The following is a 21389-nucleotide window of genomic DNA, read 5'->3' on the forward strand; positions in this document are numbered from 1 at the left end:
GCATGGTTTCTGTGTCTCCCTCTCTCTCTCTGCCCCACTCTCACTCCCGCTCTGTCTCTCTCTTTCTCAAAAATAAACATTACAAAAAAAAATTGTTTTAAGGGGTGGGGGATGCCTGGGTGGCTCAGTCAGTTAAGCATCCGACTTTGCCTCAGGTCTTGATTTCGTGGTCCATGAGTTCGAGCCCCGAGTTGGGGTCTGTGTGGACAGCTCAGAGCCTGGAGTCTGCTTCAGATTCTGTGTCTCCCCCTCTCTCTGCCCCTCCCCCACTCATGCTCTGTGTCTCTCTCAAAAATAAATAAACATAAAAAAAAAGAATAGAGCATAGTTTTAAATGCCCACTATAAATAGTCTTTTGGAGGGTCTGCCAGTTTAGAGTCCGGAGGTTTTCCATAAATTGTCCGCACATCCCATGTCCACCTTCTGCCCGCAGGGGCCCCCAGGAAACTGACACTGCAGAAGCATGCGCAGAAAAGTCAAAGGTAGAAGGAAAGAGAGAGGTAAGGGTATTACTCTCCACCCTCTGCTTCGAGAAGGGCTCTCTCTCTGGTACTCTGTGTGCCTTAACAACTATAGCTTCTTCTGAGGGGCCTTTGCTCTTCCTCATGGTTCCAGGCTGGGCTGTGATTTCCTCCTCTCCTCCCTTTACACTCAAAACTGTTTACCTGCTTCCCATTTTTCTGGTCGCTTAGGATCTCACATTCCTTCTTTATTCCCTTCACCCCGTCTGCACCTGACCTGGGCTCTGCAGTCAAGTCTCTTTTGAACCACCTGCTGCAATCCTAATTGATACAGAGACTAAAAATGAATAGAGGTGGACTGCTTTGAAAGGCATTTTTTCATTTTTCATTGACTATATTGGAATGTAGGTGTTGACAGGGGGGAAACTTGTGCTAAAGGATCTGACTAATTTACAGATTTTAACAATTAAGGGCTGGCTATTTATAGCTCTGTTGTTAACATTTATCCCCTTGGTCTCCTAGAGTTACACTGCCTGGACTTAGGTCAAATTGTCTGTGTTTGTAATTTGATAGCATACAAGTGGGATTCTTTCATCTATTTCATTTTGGTAAATTCTCAATCTGGTATTATTTAAAGGAAAATAGAGTTGTATAACCCTAGCAAGTGTAGAATGTCTGTTTATAAATCTCAGCATTCATAGGTCATAAAGTCAAACACTTCAGCAAGTTTCAAACTGTTACACATTAAAGTAGGTGAGATTTTAAAATTCCTCAAAGAGCAAATCAAAGTAAATAATAAAATTCAAAATAAATAGCTCAAGCATTTATATAAGCAATCTGAACTTTAACTCTCAACTTTTCAAATCAAATATTTTCTTTTCACTTGTACAGATGTCTGTAATGTTATCAACCATCAATGTTAATTTGTTAAATCCTCACCCAATACCAGCATACTGTAACTATATGTTAAGTCTGTGTTTTCTTCTTGTTAACATTTATGTTTCAATCTACTTTATATGTGTGTGTGTGTTTGTACATTTGGTCTCAAACATTACTTCTCTAAACAGTCTGGTTATCAGAATTGTTTGGAGAGCATTTTAAAAACATAGATTACTGGGTTGCATCTCAGTTTCTATAGAGACTGGGGCATGATGGGACTATGTTGCATTTATCATTGTGTCCACAGAATGTAACACGAGGCCCTTATAATCATGTGTGGAATGAATGGATCAGAATGTCTGAAGGTTAAGTTCTAGGAATCTAAATTTTTAGAATTGCCCGCAGGTGATTCTGATGACTGATCACTTCCAGAAGCACTGATTTTTAACTTAGAGTTCCAGATCTGAAGGAGGTCTTAGTCATCATCTAATTTAACTCGCTTGTTTTGGAAATGGAAGAACATGAAGTTTGAGTGATTAAATATCTTGTCATATATAATCATAATACTTTCAGACTTAGCCACACATTTTAGGAAAAAGGATGAGACAGAGAAAATGAGACTAAACAGTAATTTTTACCTTAAAGAGAGGTCATTTTGCAACTTGGCCTTAAGGACTATGAGAGGTCAGCTTGTGCAGTCTGAAGCTGGACTTATTACGGTACATGCCTACCCTAGACTCTTGGTCAGGATCCTATGTCAGGGCTAACTAAGGAGACTGTTCTGCCCTGTACCCCTCCCTCCCACAGGCTTTCGACCAGTTATGCCAAATACTTGCAGTATCTACATTGGCCTTCTCATCCATGAGAATTTCTCAAATAATTCTCATCTTCTCCATGCATCGTGAATTAGGCAAATAGTAGTGAAGTTATTTTTCCTTCCAAAAAAAAAAAAATCTGTCCATAATGTAAAATTCACTTGCTAACATGATATTTTGTGCAAATATACACAAAAATGTTTAATACCCAACCTTCTTCTGCCTGCATATTAACATGATTAGAAAATATTTGTGGCTAGATAGTCATCAGAAAGTAAACATTTAGTCACCTAGCTGTTATTCACAAAATTATTTCACTATGTTTAAATGGAATTCACTGCTAACCACAGTGACTCTTATCTCTCTTTAAAGGAGTTGTGCAGCTAATACCTCCAAGAGTATTCAATATCCCAAAATAAAAGTGCTGGCATAATTTTTTTTTAATACTGGTAAAGCAAAATTTAGTATCTGCTGGAAAATGATCCTCAACCTTTTTTTTAAGGGTGTATATTGTCTCAAAGACTATAAATCTTTGTAAAAGATTGCATATCATCTCAAAGACTTTAAGTAATGATAAAACAATAATAGTAATTAGCATTGATAAAGCACTTACTATGTACTAGTTATGTATTAAACATCATGCATAGAGTACTTCATCTAAAAAAGGTAAGATACTTAGGGAAGTTTAATGTATGAATATTTGTGTGTGTATGCATATATATATATATATGTGTGAGCATATATAGCATATCTACTTTTTTTTACTTAAATATTAAACGTATATAGAAAATCTCTGGGCAGATATTAAGACACAGTTAATCATTTTCATTTTGGGGATCACTGATGGTAGCCTACCCATACCCATTCCCCTTCTTTCTTGCCAACACAACAGAACAGTTTCGTTTAGGCAGCCTCACTCATGGGGTAAGTTCTGATTGACCCAAACCAGCCACAGAAATCTCATTTTCTTTTGCTTATGGTGATCTAGGGATAGGCAAGTGACTCAGTTCTTGCCGGGGGATTGAGAGATAAGGGCAAGTCTACATAGGACTTCTGGAAGAATTTTCCTCCTCAGAAAACAAAAGATGTTCATGAGGAGAACACTCTTTTTGCATGTACCCCTTTCCTTCCTGTTTAGGAGCCTTTTATTTGAAAGTGTACTGCCTCGGGGCACCAGGGTGGCTCAATTGGTTAAGTATCCAACTTCGGATCAGGTCATGACCTCACGGTTCATGAGTTCAGGCCCTGTGTCAGGCTCGGTGCTGACCGCTTAGAGCCTGGAGCCTGCTTCAGATTCTGTGTCTCCCTCTCTCTCTGCCCCTCCCCTGCTTGCATTCTGTCTCTGTCTCTCAAAAATAAATAAACAAAATTTTGAAAGTGTACTGCCTAGAGCTGTGTTAGCAACCTTGGGACCATGAGGTGTGATATTGTGAATGAAAGGTGGCTCCCTGATTGTGTCACAAATTACGGAGCAAACTTCATGTAACTTAGCCAGGATTAGTAGGGGGTTTTGTTACTTGCAGCCAAAGCATCCATGATGTTTTTACTGACAGAGCTACTCACTTCTGGGGAGTAGAAACGAAAGTACGGGAAGAGAAAACAGAGGCTTACTTTTAATTGCATATCTTTTTGAGTTGCTTTGTTTTATCATGTATGGGCAATACTTTCAACACTAGAAAGCAACTGTGTTAATTTTTTTCAACTGCATTTCTTTTTTTTTTTTTATTTTATGCTTATTTATTTATTTTGAGAGACGGAGCACAAGTGGTGAAGGAGTAGGGAGAGAGGCAGAGAGAGAGAATCCCAAGCAGGCTTCATAATGTCAGTGCAGAGCCCAATGTGGGGCTGGAACTCACGCACTGTGAGATCATGACCTGAGCCAAAGTCGAACACTTAGTTGATGGAGCCACCCAGATGCCCCTTTGCATTTCTAAACAACTGGTTCATTAATTTGGGGAAAACTGAGAGTCATAATGTTCCAAACAGCACCTTTACTTCTTAGCCCACGATTTATACTCAGGCACTCTTCACACCAACATTATACACATGTATCATCACTAGGAATATTTGAGCTAATTTGAATTTCAACATCAAATTTTTTCTTCTCTCCAAACTATGTGTGAGCATTTGCACGTCTCCCAAACAGTGCAGTGTAAGGAATCTCGCTAGCATAAGTTTGTAGGGGAGACATTTAGTGTGCCTGTTGTGATTTATTCAGGCCCCACAGTTTCTTTCTGAAGTAAGAGTGTGAATGAACAGTTGTATCCACTAGCTGGGCCCAATATGAGCCAGTCGATATTTCTAGCAGGTAGATAGATACATTGACCTTCATGAGGAAGAAGGGTGAAGTTAGCAGGTAGATAGATACATTGACCTTCATGAGGAAGAAGGGTGAAGTTTCAGGAAATGTCAGCTAATGTGCTCTTCAGAGTTTCTCCAAGGAAGGACCTGTGTCTTTGTATAGCCCAATCAATGTTTTCATCAACTTAACAACTATTGGTTTTTTTAAAAAGTTTATTTAAGTAGGCTCCACACTCAGCATGGAACCCAACATGGGGCTTGAGCTCACGACCCTGAGGTCAAAACCAGAGTGGAGATCAAGAGTCAGACGCTTTACAAACTGGGCCACCAGGCACCCCTAACAACTATTGGTCTATGAGAAAGTTTATAATCCCCATTTGGAATGTACTTGTGCAGGATTTCAGGGTCTAGGTTTGCCAGGGTCTAGGTTTGCTACCTCCTTCCCACTTCCCTAGGCTTTCACGTCTCAGGCTTCTGGCGTAGGTGAAATGTTATAGGAATTGAATGGAACTTGGTACTCTAATGCTACTGCACAGAGAAATGACAAACTACTGTATCATAAAAAGTTGACATCCCTGACCTCATCAGCAATATTCACATTAGGTGGATACAGGGTGAAGAATCAGGATCAAGAGAATTGGAGCAAAGCCAGTCTTAATAACTGCCACTATTATGTTACTTCCCATATAACAGTCCTTCATTTCAGGATCCCATTTACTTCATGTATTTATAATGCTAAGACCTGTTGAATTTTTCTTAAACTTCTTGAAAATCTCACTTCTTTTGCAATTCCTTGTACTCTCATAACTACAGTACCCTTTTTCTCAGATCTTTTCTTCTCCAATGCATGTATCTAGTGCTATTATATTAATCTTTCTTGAAGAACTTTGTCATCATATTACTCCCTATTTAAGATTTACTGAGAAATAGAAACAAACATTTGAACAAATGGAGAGATTAAAAAATCATTTAACAGCATGTGGTGCCTGGGTGGCTCAGCTGGTTGAGCATCCAATTCTTTTTTTTTTTTTTTTTAATTTTTTTTTTCAACGTTTATTTGTTTTTGGGACAGAGAGAGACAGAGCATGAACGGGCGAGGGGCAGAGAGAGAGGGAGACACAGAATCGGAAGCAGGCTCCAGGCTCCGAGCCATCAGCCCAGAGCCCGACGCGGGGCTCGAACTCACAGACCGCGAGATCGTGACCTGGCTGAAGTCGGACGCTTAACCGACTGTGCCACCCAGGCGCCCCGAGCATCCAATTCTTGATTTCAGCTCAGGTCATGATCTCACAGGAGTGAGATCGAGACCCACGTCTCACCCTTCCCCCTCCACCCCCTCCCCCCCAATGTGGAGGGTACTTAGGATTCTCTCTCTCCCTCTCCCTCTGCCCCTCCCCACCTCATGCACATATGCTTTCTCTCTCCAAAAAAAAAAAAAAAAAATAGGCAAAAAAATAAAACCAAAAATCACTTACAGTCAAATGGTAGGATCTCCATTTTTCCATGAGCTATTCCTTCTCTCATTTTTTTGTCCCACGTGTGCTTATCAACTTTTAAGGAGATAGATAAAATAACCATGAATCTATTTAGAATATTTGCTTTATTAACTCCTTTAGATACCCTTATGACTTAAAATTGCAAATACAAAATTATAGATTGATTAACTTAAAATATTTTTTCAACATTGGAGGAAAAAATTTATTTAGACTCCACGCACCCACTACATCACTGTTTTTGTCAGCTCCACTTTTTGTCATTTAACAAAAGCAGACATGCATGCGCCCTCCCTCTGGGGGATTCACTTGCAAGGAGGAGGAGAGCTGAGGATCCTAGAGCTGGGCTCTGAGCAGAGATCAGGAAGAAGAACGAGAGTCCCCAGCACAAGAGACTCTGTAGGCAGTGTGTTGAGTAAGGCATCTCCTGGCTCCAGCCCCTGGGTCAGATACACTACTTTCGCTGTCACTTACATGTTTCATTTTGGTTGAGAGGCCATAACAACATCCTCATTCTAACTAGTTCCTTCTGTGACTCTTTAACTTCTAAAAGATGCTGTGACATATCTATTTCTCTTGGTCCTTAGTCTTTACCCACTCAGCTATGGGTAAATGACTGTGAGGCATTTTCCTAGTAAGAACATCTCCAGAATCCCAAAATAGAAAACGATGTTCCTTTAACCATAACTTTAATACTATCAACCTTAGAACATTCAGAAGTAGAATAGCTTTTACTTTGCTATTTTCATGTAATCACGCTGCAATGTCTATGGGTCTACCTACTTTAGCTGTAATTCAAACCTAATGAGAGTTTCCTGCACTAGGCTTTATAGCCAATATATTATCAGCTATTTTCTTCTCTTTTTGGGGGGAAATTAGGTTGTCATAAGGTCACAGAGAGTGTAATTTTGTAGTGATGAGGTGAGATAATCACGTTCCTACCACCCCAGCATGCTCCTACATGTGCATACTCTCAAAATGGAACTTTTAAACTGAATTGTGCTATAACTAATTCAAACATACATTTTTTCTGCCCTAACAGTGCATGCTGTGAATCTACAGTCTGTGAAACCACCAAGCCGGGGGTGCAACAGACAGAACATGGTTTTGGAATCAGGCATCTCCAAATTAGAAACCAGACTCTACTGCTTACTAGCTGTGTGACCTTGGGAAAGTTACTTAACCTCTCAAGATCTCAGGTTCCTTATTTGAAAACCAGGAATGATACTGACCTACCAGAACTGTTGTTTTTCCTGGAAAAGCAACTGAAAAATTCTGCTTAGTTGTCCATCTTCCTTTACCTCTCAGCAAATAAAGGCCAAGGATTAAGTGTCTGCCAAGAGTTAATATCCAATCAATTACAGACACATTTTCTTTCCCCTCTGGGAAAATAGTCTTCCATTAAAAATTATAGTTGGGGGGCGCCTGGGTGGCGCAGTCGGTTAAGCGTCCGACTTCAGCCAGGTCACGATCTCGCGGTCCGGGAGTTCGAGCCCCGCGTCAGGCTCTGGGCTGATGGCTCAGAGCCTGGAGCCTGTTTCCGATTCTGTGTCTCCCTCTCTCTCTGCTCCTCCCCCGTTCATGCTCTGTCTCTCTCTGTCCCAAAAATAAATAAACGTTGAAAAAAAAATTAAAAAAAAAAAAAATTATAGTTGGATTTACATTAAGACATCCTTAAGTGTTAGAACCATAGGAGAGATCGAACTTTTTTTAGCTTTAGGCTGAGAATAACCACTCGGTTATACACAAAATTTTAATACTAAAAGATCCAAACTGAAAACAGTGCAGTGACCTAGTGACACAGAAACTGGATTTCAAAAGAAAAATAAATCAATCATGATTGCTTCAAACAATACAAAATCAAAATGATAAAAATTAAAATTTCATTTTTAATTATATCTGAAAAACTAAAAAAAGAAAATCCAAATTTCAAAACCTTCCAAAAAGGTTTGCAACTATAGGATCAAACAAACGATTTTTTTTTTGCTCAAATAAAATAAACAATCATTTATGTTAAAAACCAAGGTAAACACTTTAATATTTAAAAGGTTGCATATCCTACATTTTAATTGAAAAGCTGTTAAAAATAATTTGGTATTTTATAAAATATTTTATAAAAATGAGAATATTGTGCCATCAAACTATCCCACTGCCAGAAATAAATTCTCATCCTACAAAGATGGCCCTGCAAAGTTGAAAGTCAATCCAGTTGATTATATTCCTTGACATTCCTGCTGTCTGGCCCCCAAGTCTGAGTGGGGCTAGTATTTGGCTCTGAAGCCTTGATCCTGTTTGGGGAGATGGTGGCAACAGAGGGCGTCTCTCCATGAACCCAGTTCCTTACCAACAGACAGCTCTTCTGGTCCTCAAAGAGAGGGTTGGTTCAAAACATCCTAGTCCACCATTGCTAGAAGTAGAACTCTTGCCTGTTTTTGTTTTATATCTGATGACTTTACCCTTCAGATTTCAAGCAGCAGGCAGTTTTCTAAGAAAATCAGTGATAGAGTTCTAAACGGTTGCCAAACAAGCTTTTAGTGGAGAAAATGGGTTTTAAAGACATGGTAAATGGGAAAAATTGGAAACATCCTTAAGGAGATCCGAATCTTTACCACAGATGGTAAATCCAATGATTACTATATATATTATTTTATGTTATAAATCACATCATCCTCACCTTGAGGAATCTTCTGTGGAAGCCCCTTCAGCTCCCAGGATGTTACTAAAGTCCTTGAGAGTCATTATTCCTGACCTTTTAGGTTTTCATCTTCTTTCCCCTAGTCCACTATCCCAGGGTTACTTTTGAGGAGTAAAAAAAGGATTGGTTTATTACCATAAAAAAGGCAACTTCCTAGCAAAGATAATCTGTTATACGTGCTGCTGCTGTTGTTGTTGTTTTTAAGAAAACAAAACCAAACTCAATGACTACAAGGGACAAAGCTGGCTTCAGTTGCAGCTTGAAAGGTTGGGTAGGACTTAGATGTAACGCAGTGTACTGCACATAAGAGTTATGCAATAGATAACCTGTTAAATTATTTATTGAAAAAAAGATCTTTCTTCTTGTCTATAAAGAAATTCGAGCTGATTGCACCAAGGGTCGACATGAGCTGAGAGGACATCTCCTGCCTGGCAGGGAGCATTTGGCACAATTCCTAGAAACCGAACCTGGATATCAAATCCCGTCAGTGCTTTCTTTTCCTTCTTCTGAGTTGGTATGTGTCACTTTCATCTTTATTTCATTAAAAATAACAAAGTCTTTATGTCTCCAGTGCAGGTGAATCCCTCCCTCTCTGGAAGCTTAAATTGGCTGTGCTGTTGGCAGAATTCATACCTGTTGTTGAAAGACAGGAGCCTCTGTTTCCAACCTCTATTGCAGTAAGACACAGGAAATCCCTGTGGCAAAAAAAAAAAAAAAAAAAAAAAAAAGAAAGACGTGCTCATAAGAATGCAGAAACAGTCCAGCATTCCTTTCTATCTCAGATTCTCAGATGCTGTGGAAAGAGACAGATGTGCAGACACCCCATAGCTTTATATTCAGATATGCCAGAGTATGGAGTGGCATCTCGATCATAAATGTTGGGGTTATGCATCCTATGTTAGACTTACTTTTCCTCAAGCTACCATTACTTGAGTGTTTTCTATGTACCAAACACCGTAATGATGGCATTATCTTTTAGCTCTATAGTTTCACAGTAACTGTGAAAATTAAATCAACATTAAACAACCAGATACATGTTGGTTGTTTAATAGTCTTTATGAGATGGTCAGTCAAGTGTGGCCACAAGAGGTGACAAAAGAGAGGCTCAGAAAAAAAAAAACAAAACAAAGTTTACTATAGATCCAGGTCCTAGAGACAGGTGGCATGCAAAGTGGGGCCACATGGAAAACACTAGGGTCGTCAGGAAGCAGAAGACAGGAGTAGGGAGGAGGGCTTAGGCCCATGGCATTTATTGGGGTTTCTGTGGGAAAGGCGAGGTAGGACAAGATTATGAGTTTAGGATTGACTAATTTGAATTAATTTTGGTGGGTTTTGGTCTATCGGGCTGGTCCCTAGTTGCCCGGCACCTGGCCCTGGGATAAGGCAGAGTTAGCGTTACTTTTAGGATGCACAGGCCAGATAGAAGAGTATGGTTCTGGACTCTTGGTTTGCATATCAAAGTCATGCTCCAGGCTGGGCCCTTTTGCTATCTCTTAGAATCAGCTAGCCTAAAGAAAGGTAGTCTCTCTCCAGCCACAATGGTCTCCCATGATGTCAAAACAATATACAGAAAATTATATATATATATATATATACACAATACATTAGTATTCCTGTATAGTAAAAGGAAACTGAGGTTCAGGGAGGTTCAGTCAGAGCTCAACTAGTATTTATCAGAATGGGATTAAATCTGAAGTGTGACTGACTCTAAGTGCTAATCCTGCATTAATTTTTTCTTAAGTAAAGTTTTTCCAACTCATACTGTATTTCTAGACAAGCATTTAGAAAAATGAGATCATGCCTCTAAAATGTTTTGATTTCTTTGGTGGGTTGTTTTGCAGATTAATTTTAGTTAATATGCACATTACCAGAGTTTGGAGACACTCTGTTATTAAAAACATTAATCTACCAATATCCTACAATGGTTTGATTTCGGTGAATTTTACATTTCAGTTTATTTGCACTGGGGAATAAGGCTTTGCTCATTGAATAAACCATATGGCTTGAGCTGTACATTGCATGGTGTGTAGTTTTTTTCCACCTGTGACAGAACAAGTAAAAGGTTATACATAAGGAGCTTTTTAACAGGAGCTATGAGGTCTTAGAATTGTATTTTGTATCTCCATTTAGGAAAAACAATCTATTCTATGGGAGACAGATTTTATGGTTTAAACAGAGGGGGCAAAACTGTTATAAAGAATGTGAACTATGCGGCGCCTGGGTGGCTCAGTCGGTTGAGCATCTGACTTCGGCTCAGGTCATGACCTCATGGTCTGTGAGTTTGAGCCCCGTGTTGGGCTCTGTGCTGACAGCTCAGAGCCTGGAGCCTGCTTCAGATTCTGTGTCTCCCTCTCTGCCCCTCCCCTGTTCATGCTCTGTCTCTCTCTGTCTCAGAAATAAATAAACATCAAAAGAAAATTTACAAAGAGTGTGAACTACCTATATATAGGAAAGATAGTACAATTAGAAATTTAAAGATTTTATGGAGAACAGAACTCAGTGTCAGAAACAAACAAACAAACACAAAAACGCTTTTATGGGAAATGTTAGAACAAGAAACAAACACCTAAGCTATAGCTTTTAGATCAAGCCTAAATGTTAATAGTTGGGAGACTATATCTTTATCTTTTTATATATTAAATTTACTGTAGTCCTGTTTCTTTCCAAAATGAACTCAGAGAAAAGCCTCAAGAAATTACAGTATAAAACAAGGGTCATAAAAGGAAACTCTGTTTTTTCTTACTTACAACTCTCCCAATGCCAAATGTGTGGGTACCATATCAGGTAATTCTCCACTTCTCTGTGGATACCAGCTGCATGTCTTACAGTTTAATTCATTATGATAACCTACCGCCCAGAGTTAGAGTAGACCCCACAAGTTAAGGGCACTGTCCCACAGATTGCTCCCCTTCGGACACCAGTGACCAGTCCCAGGTGGTCAATGGCACTTGTGATTGACCAGGTATAAATCCAGGGTTCCCACAACCCTTTCCTTGGGTTCAATACTTTGCTAGAATGGCCCACAGAACTCAGGGAAACACTATTGCCAGCTTATTGTGAGGGATACAAGTTAGGAAAGGCCAGATGGAAATGATGCAAAGGGCAACATGTGGGAAGGGGTACCCTCTCCAGGCTGCCACCCTCCTGGCTTGTGGATGTGCTCACCAACCTGGAATCTCTCTGGATGCACTCCTTTAGGGTTTTTATGGAGGCTTCCTTGTGCAGACATGATTGATTAAATCACTGGCTGTTGGTGATTGTACTCAATCTCCAACCCCCTTCCCTTCCTCAGACATTTAGGGGTGGGGCTGAAAGTTTCAAGGGACCAGCAGGGGTCACCTCTTAACTTAAACTCAGGTATGGCTGATGGGAACTCATTATGAATAACAAAGATGCTCCTCTCACCCTTAACATTCGGGCAACAGATAAGGGTTTTAGAAGCTCTGTGCCAGGAACCAGGATGATGAAGACCAAATATATATTTCTTATTATATCATAACATCGCAGATAAAAGAGAAAGTGAGGACCAGTGAAAGCAGGAAAAGAGCGCACATGCTAACCTATCCTAAAAGTTAAAATGACTCTTGTGGTAGAATTTTAACTCTGGGCTTCCTGGGGGATTTTTTAAAATGTATCTATCTATATCTATATCTATACTTATTTTTTTAACTTTTTTTTAACATTTATTTATTTTTGAGAAGAGAGAGACATAGCATGAGCGGGGAAGGAGAGAGAAAGAGGGAGACACAGAATCTGAAACAGGCTCCAGGCTCTGAGCTGTCAGCTCAGATGTCAGCTGTCAGCCCCGATGCGGGGCTCGAACTCACGGACCGCGAGATCATGACCCGAACCAAAGTCAGACGCTTAACCGACTGACCATCCAGGCGCCCCACTTATTTTTTAATGTATGTATATTTTATATATATTTATATATATATACAACACACACATATATATATATATTCTTCTAAGTTTATATGAGAATTTTAATTGTCCACAATTTTAAGTAAACAGTAAACATAACTATCGTACACAATTTAAATTATTGGGGAACATTCATGGCAAAATATATATGCTCTTTCATTTTTAAGAAAATAATACTTTATTATAGATTTTATTTTTTTAGAGTAGCTTTAGGTTCACAGAAAAACTGAGTGGAAGGCACAAAGATTTCTCATATACTACCTGCCCCCACACATGCATCACCTCCCCCATTATCCACATTCCCCACTGGAATGGTTCATTTGTTACAGCTAATGCATTTACATTGACGTACTGTAATCACCCAAAGTCCACGGTTTCACATTAGGGTTCACTCTTAGCGTTGTATATTCTATACATTTTGATAATGTATAATGACATGTACCCACCATTATAGTATCATACAGAACAATTCCCCCGCCCTAAAGATCCTCTGTGCTCTGCCCATTCATCCTTCTCTCCTCATTAACCCCTGGCAACCACTGATTTTTTTTTTCACTGTTTCCATAGTTTTCTGGCAGCCACTTTTAAAAGAGACACTTGATACAGTAAGTTTTCATCAGAAAATAGAAGATGTAAAATTTTCTCAAGAAAGACAAAATTTTTTCTTGGTCCTAACTTCTGTGTGAAACTAGTTACCTTAAGGAATCAAGATAGATACATTGGATAATATCAACAAGGGTCTTCCAGAAACTGCAGGTGCAGATCTTATTTAACTCTATTTTGAAATAAACTCACAAAAGCTGAAAGTCCAACTCAGTAAGAGTCTTCCAGGCTCTAAGTTAAGTTCCAAGAGATTAACTTGATCCAAGGTTAATATTTGGGAAATCCAGAGTTGTATATAGCATGTCCCCTATCAAGACTGCCTTCCATAAATATCATTTATTTTAACAAGGACTTTTATAAGCACAAAAATTATGCCTAAAGAACTGGTCTTCTGTGTTGTTTGAGAACAAACAGATCCATGTTTAGAGACCAGAAGGCTGATCATTTATTATGAAAGGTGAAAAGCTTAACCAGTATTTCCCCCATGTGGCAGCGGGATGCAAGAGTATTTTAGGCAACTTTGAATTTACTCAAATATTTTGATAAAAGCTCAGTTGAGGCTAGATATTCACAACACAGCGTGTCAGGGTTGGTTTAGGCAGGGGAACTGTTAATGCAAATGTTTCCAGTTGCCTGCCTTTGGACATAGAAAAATCTTAGTAGAGAAGCATTTCATTCCCGGCAGTAAAACCTTTCCTTGAGGCAATTGATACTTGTCAGCTTGTACTACTTGTCGTAGTTGCTGGCCTAAGTAATTTATACAATTTACCTAATTTAATTGGGTGAATTAGATGCTCAGGATCCCAAATCTATTGACTTGTTGTGTGATGAAAATCACTGATTAAATGAATTTTAGAGAATGATTTTTGAACACGATGACTTTTTTTTTTTTTTTTTTTAGTGATGTCATAGTTAATGTCAAGCTTTCTTTCTGGCAGTAAATACTAAGTTCACTAGCTTCTTGAGGCCAGGACAAAGACAATGTCAGGTAATCAATTTAAAATTTTCATTTTGGGGGCACCTGGGTGGTTCAATCCATTAAGCATCTGACTCTTGATTTAGGCTCAGGCCGTGATCTCACAGTTGGTGAGTTCCAGCCTCATGTTGGGCTCTGTGCTGATAGCTGGGAGCCTGCTTGGGATTCATTCATTCTCTCTCTCTCTCTCTCTCTCCTCTCTCTTGAACACACACACTCTCCATCTCTCAAAATAAATAGATAAACTTAAAAAATATTTTCCTCCTTGGCATACAGGAAAAATACATTTTCCGATTTTTCTTGCAGGTATGCTTGAAGCCACGTGACCAGGTAGTGGCCAATGGAATGCCCAAAATCCCCAAGTATGCTTGCTCACACTCTCTCTCCCCTTTATCCATGTGGCTCCTTGAGGAAAACTCTAGGAAGACAAAACCACAGAATGGAAGGAGCCCGCATCCTTGAATAGCCATTTGTCAAGGATCACTTAGGAGAATGTCCAACCTGCATTAAGTTTTGCACTAACGAAAGGAATATTTATTGTGTCAAGCCAAAGGTATTGGAGGTGATGTGCTAGAGAAGCTGACTCATGTTACCATTCCTGATTTTCTGATCTTAAAAATTCATCCTCAACATAAAAATCTTTCCATTTTTACACATAAAAACATGAATCAAAATTGCTTTAAAATTTGTATCAGATAAGTAACAATTTTTTAAAGGCTGAAAAGTAGAAGGCTAAAACATAACTCTGTAACTATTGAAACTGCTTTCTAATTTGGTCAGCCATTTGTGCCCATTTCAATTCCTCCAGTGATATTCAAATAGAATTTAAAGGCCTATCCAATAAAGTCTTCCATTGTCTTTGGCAGAATTACGTGAAGGTGGATAAAAACATCAACAGTAATAGTCGTGCCTGAAGCTTATTGCTTTCTCATGTGTGCTATATTAGACCAAAGACCAATGCCTTCAGTTTGTAAAGAGAATGCTGGCATAAAATTTTGGACCTCAAGCTTTTTTTTTTTTTTTTGATGTTTATTTATTTTTGGGAGAGAGAGAGAGAGAGACAGAGCATGAGAAGGGGAGGGGCAGAGAGAGGGAGACACAGAATCTGAAGCAGGCCCCAGGCTCTGAGCTGTCAGCACAGAGCCTGACACGGGGTTTGAACTCTCAAGCTGCAAGATTATGACCTGAGCTGAAGATGGGCACTTAACCAACTGAGCCACCCAGTTGTCCCAGACCTCAAGCTTTTTAAGTTGGTAATTTAAAATTACATTTTAACTTTTCACATAGGTGTGTGTTTGTATTTTTAAATTACATTTTTAAAACCTATGTTACCAAATAGACTAAAACCGTGGATTGTGAGTAACTTGTTCTGCCAGTGTTCCACAAAACAAGCAAACATTTCTGATACATTTTAACTTGATAAAGGAGCCATGTCTTACAATAGGAGTAAATATGAGTAGTCCGTAGTCCGTGATGCTGAACGTCACAGATCACAACTAAGCCAATGGTTCTTGAAATTCGCTTTGATATACAAATGCTTTGGATTACAAGCATGTTTCCAGAACTAATTATCCTTGCAAACCAAGGTTTTACTGTATTTTTATTTTTTCCAACACATTTTAAAAATACTATCTGGCTGTTCTAGTTACTTAATCATATCATCTTTTTTAATCTTGTTTTTAATGTTTATTTATTTTTTAGAGAGAGAGAGAAAGCACAAGAGGTGGAGGGGCAGAGAGAAGGGGGAACAGAGAGTCTGAAGCAGGCTCTGCACTGAGGCGGGGCTCATGAACGGTGAGATCATGACCTGAGCCAAAGTGTGACACTTACCTGACTGAGCCAGCCAGGTGCCCCACTTAATCATATCATCTTAATGAGAATGTTGCCCCTTGTTTACAGTAAGTCATATTTTCCCTTCTCTGCATCAAGTTGTAGTTCTAGAATATCATGAAATGAAAGTAGTGATGTGGGCATTCTCATGTCATTCCTGACATTAATCGGAACTCTCCCAATATTCACATTCTATGTTATACTGACTTTTAGTTTTTATTATTTTATTAATAGTTCGTTACTTATTTATTTTTAATATGAAATTTGTCAAATTGGTTTCCATACAACACAATTTTTTTTTTTTTTTGGGAATCAATGGAGTACCTGGGTGGCTCAGTTAAGCGTCTGACTTCAGCTCAGGTCATGATCTCACAGTTCCCGAGTTCGAGCCCTGTGTCAGGCTCTGTGCTGACAGCTCAGAGCCTGGAGCCTGCTTCGGATTCTGTGTCTCCCTCTCTCTCTGCCTCTCACCCGCTCGCACTCTCTCAAAAATAAATAAACATTAAAAAATTAAAGTCAGGAGTCAATAGCGTTGATTCATAGAGTCTGCAGCAACCTCAGGTCTCCTTACGTTTAAGTCAACATTCAGAACATTTAGGCCTGCAAGACTCTAATGGTCACATTTGGCACTTAATTACTCAGGAGGATGGGGAGCAGGGAGCACAGTTTGCCTGCACAGTTGTATCAAGTGCTCCTCTTCAGTGGAACCCCTCACACTGCAGAACAGCTCAGGTTCCTGAAGACACTTTACACAGCTGTGAAACTGCTCTGGCTTAACATCCTTAAGCCCCCTCTGAAGCCACTATCTCATCGGCATAGTGTCCAACATCTATCTCTTCAAGAGACATACCCAGTTATAAGAACCACTGAACTCAGGTTTGTTCAGTGCTATGGTTTGCTACCAGGTATATTTTGTTCTGTCTAAAGGCAGTTTATCAATCAGGGGTCCATTTTTACCAGCAACATGGCAACAGAGTTCACAAACCACCTTATCAGGTTGCCCGGGAAACGGAGCTAGAAAGTTAACATAAGGTCAAATTCGCACGCAGGAGGGAAAAGGATTTTGTTAACCCTTTACCTACATAGAGGTTTTCTGTCAACTTGATTGTAATGGATTCTTTTAATATGTTAATAGATTATACTTGTAGTCATTTTTTAGGGCTTTTGCATTTACATCAGTGATGAGCTATGCATATGCATGTTTGTATACACGTGAGAAAGCTATTTTTTCCAGACTGAAATATCAGTGACACCTTAGGAATATGTGTAAGCACATATATTAGCTCCATAACAGAGTTTAAGTAGTATAGGAATTAATCACTCTTTGAAGGGATGATATACTCTGTGGTGTAACTAGAGCTGCTGGAAAGGCTCTAGACCTTACCCATGATCATTACCTATGAAGGACACAACACACATCCAGATTAAGGGAATATCATTGTAGGAACACCTGTGTGGCTCAATTGGTTGAGTGTCTGACTCTCGATTTCAGCTCAGGTCATGATCCAGGGTTGTGGGATCAAGCTCCATGGGGGGCTCCACACTGAGGGTGGAGCCTGCCTAAGAATCTCTCTCTTTCTCTCTCTCTCTCTCCCCGCCTCTACCCCTCTCCCCTGTTTGTGGGCGCTAATAAAAACAAAAGTGAGTATCATTGTAAAAAATGAAGATGTTAGTGTATTTCACTGCTCCTTGTTGCTTTTATAAGGTATCTTAAGAAAGAGATGAGCTCAGCCAAAAACTGGCTGTTTTGCAAGCAGGAATAGAAAGAAATGAGAATGTCCAGAAATGTGGGGCCTCCTAGGATTGAAACAGACAACTGCTTGGATACCCCCAAACATTAATATCAGTAAAGGGATCTAAGCCTGTGGCAAGGATCAGAATAAGGGTGTTACCTTCCCAATCAAATCTATTATTTCAGCTAGCTTCAAGGTGGCTTCCATTAAGATGAAAGAGTAAGGTATGGATATAAGGAAGCAAAGAAATAAAGCAGGCCTAAGAAAGAGGACTAAAGATTTTGGTTATTGCTGTTGGTACAAGGAACTGACTGGAAACAATTAGATTAGGGTTTTTAAAGAAATCCTGTAGCCACAGAAACCATGAGTCTGGCCTGAGAATATCTGTTTCTGCTAGCTCCTGAAAGCAGCACTCAGAGCCTTAAGTTGTACCAGTAGAAAAAGAGCTGTAAGTGATGTAAGAGCCCCCAAGGAAGACACATGCTCCAAGGGGCCCTTCTGATGTGGGTGGCTATGAAAGATGAATGGACAAGGTTGTAGAAGCGGAGGTGAGCTGACTGTCTGACCAAGGCAATTCTTCCACTGCTGGAGCACAGAATCTCCAGAATTCTTGCTTAGCTTGGAGTCAAAACTGCAGTGAGTAAGTAGCTGTGTGTTCCTCATCCTTCTCTTTTCTTACCAGTTCTTTTTTTTTTTTAACATTTTTGAGAGAGAGAGAGAGAGTACGCGTGTGCATGCACAGAGGAGCAGAGAGAGAGGGAGACAGGATTCCAAGCAGACTCACTGACAGCAGAAAGCCCAGTTCAGGGCCGGAACACGCAAACCGCAAGATCATGCCCTGAGCTAAAGTCAGATGCTTACCCAGTTAAGTCACCCGAGCACCCCCTTAATAGGAGTTTTTAAAGCAGTTATCCTGTCCCTATGGCACCACTGTTTATGGGATAGAGGGAGAAAGAGCTTGCTGACAGCGACTATGAGAACCTGATAGAGAAAACACATTTTCTCAACCCTCTGCCTGGACACTACCCCTACCACACATCCTCACTTTATTCGGTCTCTACTTAAATGTCACCTCCCCAGAGGGGACCAAATCACTCTACTTAAAATCACACCCCATCTCTTACCACCTTACTGTTCCTTTACTCTCTCTTTACACCTTTACCCTCTCTTCATAGCACTTACTCCTCCTTGCTTGTCCCCTTTTATTCCCCACCCCTCCACCCCCCAGTATAAACTCTCTCAGGGCACAACTTGTCTGTTTCCCAGCTGAAGTCCTAGTACCAAGAAATGGCCAGTACATTGTAGGCTCTCAATAAATATTTGTTGGAAAAAAAATAAAAGATGAAACAATTAAGAGCTTCTAATGTCCAAGTGTTTGAAGTTGTGTTTGTTTGGTCTTGTTTTGTTACTTACCTGTATCACATTGTGATCGGTGATAATTATTTGTGAGAATATTGGGATTACTACTTGCAAGGTGACATTATCAGGTAGGAAACCTAACCAAAAAGTTGTCCTCTTGGAAAAGTACAGGTATTGCTAAAAGCAAACTGTTTTCATCTGGTTCTGTCTTGTTTTTAAGACTGAGATAGTGAAATGTCACCCCCATGGGAATTTTAACTTGTTTCTGGAATGGTGGTCATAATTGTAGCATACCAACCAGTTAGACCTTGGAATTCCTGTAGGGTCTCCTCATTCCACGATTCAATAAAGACTGATATAATTAGCTACTACTTACTCAAGGGAGAAGCTCAAGTTCTCCAGGAAGAATTCAGTTCCATCTGACCCAACATTTAATATTTACTGAAGCCTTGTGCTCTTGCCCTCCTATTTGTTAATGTCTCATAGAACTCAGAGTGGTAGAAAAGCAGTGCATTAAACACATTGCATTACAAGTTACAATATGGGATGCGTGGTGGTGTAATTACACCACAGGAGTCTCAGCCAAGCAAAAAGTCAGAAAAGGCTTCCTGGGTAAATGTCAGCTAAACTTGGACCCAAAGGGCAAGTGGAGAGTATCCAAATGAAGAAGGAAGATGAATGGAGTGTTTTCTAGGCCAAAGAAAAAGATATGGAAAAAAATTTTTAAAGGCATGCTGATGAGGCATTACACATTTCTTTCCAGATATTGTCCTATTTTCACCTGTCATGTCCTTCTTTCCTTCTATCTCTAGCTTTTAGCCTATAGGTTAGCTCCTTCTCAATAACCATCCATTGCTCTGGGGAGGTTTATTTGCAAATCCAATCCAGGAACCAATAAACAAAGAAAACGGCTAAGAAGTAGCCTGGAACCGAGCCTACATTACACTTACAAAAATTTGATTTTCTGCAGAAAAAATATTTTGACTCCTACATTTTTGGACTTCATTAGAAAGATCTGAAATAGATGACACCAAGCTGTTTGCCTAAAATAATGTCCCAAGACTGAATTGGCATGGATATTTCCTGAGATTAAAATAGAAACTTGTTTTGCTAACAGAAAACAACTTGGAAATCAAAGAGTCGTTTAAGTTGAGACCGTTATTTTTCCTTTTCTTGCATAAAATTCCTGTTTTCATACACACTAAGAAATCAGGATAGTGAGCTCACACTGCCACAGAACTTTCCATTAAAAAACTGAAGTTGGAGAAACCTCAAAAAGAAAATAAAGGTAGAAAAAAGTTTGTAATATGACAAATTCATTCAACAAACATTTATGAGCACCTAGTACGTGCCAGGCACTGTTCTGGGCACTAAAGAAGAAACTTTCCTTTGAAGAGTTTGCATTCTACTAGAAAGACAGACATACAAACAAGAAATAAATTATACAGGACACCGGAAGGTGCGTGCTATGGAGAAAATAACAAGGTAGAACAAATCATGGGGCATCCTGAGGGGGCCGATTTGCAGCTTTAAATTAGCAAATTTAAAGGCTGAATTCCTCCAAGAGGTAACTTTTAATCAAAGCCTGAAGTGAGAAAGTGAACCATGTAGATATCCAGGCAAAGTATCTGCCAGTCAATGGCCCAAAGGCAGGGGCACGCCTGAGGTGTGCGAGGAACACATGGAAGTCATGGGCTAGGGAAAGAGAGAAAATAGGAGATTAGGCCTGAGAGGTATGAGAGATGGAGTCATTGGGGCAGGGTTTGAGAAGAGGGATGACTCAAAGGATGTATGTTTTTACGTGCATTTTAGAATGATCGTTGTGTGTTTTCATTTGAACAGTCTTTTAGTACATTATTTTTTACTCTGCAACAGCAGAACAAAGATTGTTTAAAATGGTTTCTAAATGATCTCCCCATGATCAGGCACCACAGGCTGCTAAGTAGTAACAGCCCTCCCTCTCTGGCCTGCACGTGCCCCCGGAAGGGCAGCCGTTGCTATCGTTCTAACGTGCTCGAAGTTGAGCTGGCAAAGATAGAAAACAGCCTGCACGTTTCTTCTACAAAACTCGACTGGAGAGCCAAACATTTCTTTCGGTTGGTTACAAAATAAAAAAATATGCCTTTGCCAACTCTGCGGGAGAAGCAAACTCCCGGAGTTTGCCTTTGCTAATTTGTCCAAGTCGTGCAGTCGTGCTGTGGTTTCACTCACTGCAGACACTGCTCAGCTCCAGCCCCACCAACGTCTCCCGTCTTGGGCTTCTCCGCCCCCGGCGGAAGCTGCTGCTAGCCCCTGCGGTCACCACCTGTTCAGGCGGAAC

Source organism: Lynx rufus, unplaced genomic scaffold, assembly GCF_022079265.1.
Source record: "Lynx rufus isolate CCGP_SWC_20201006 ecotype Redwood Valley unplaced genomic scaffold, mLynRuf1.p SCAF_3, whole genome shotgun sequence".
Taxonomy (NCBI): domain Eukaryota; kingdom Metazoa; phylum Chordata; class Mammalia; order Carnivora; family Felidae; genus Lynx; species Lynx rufus.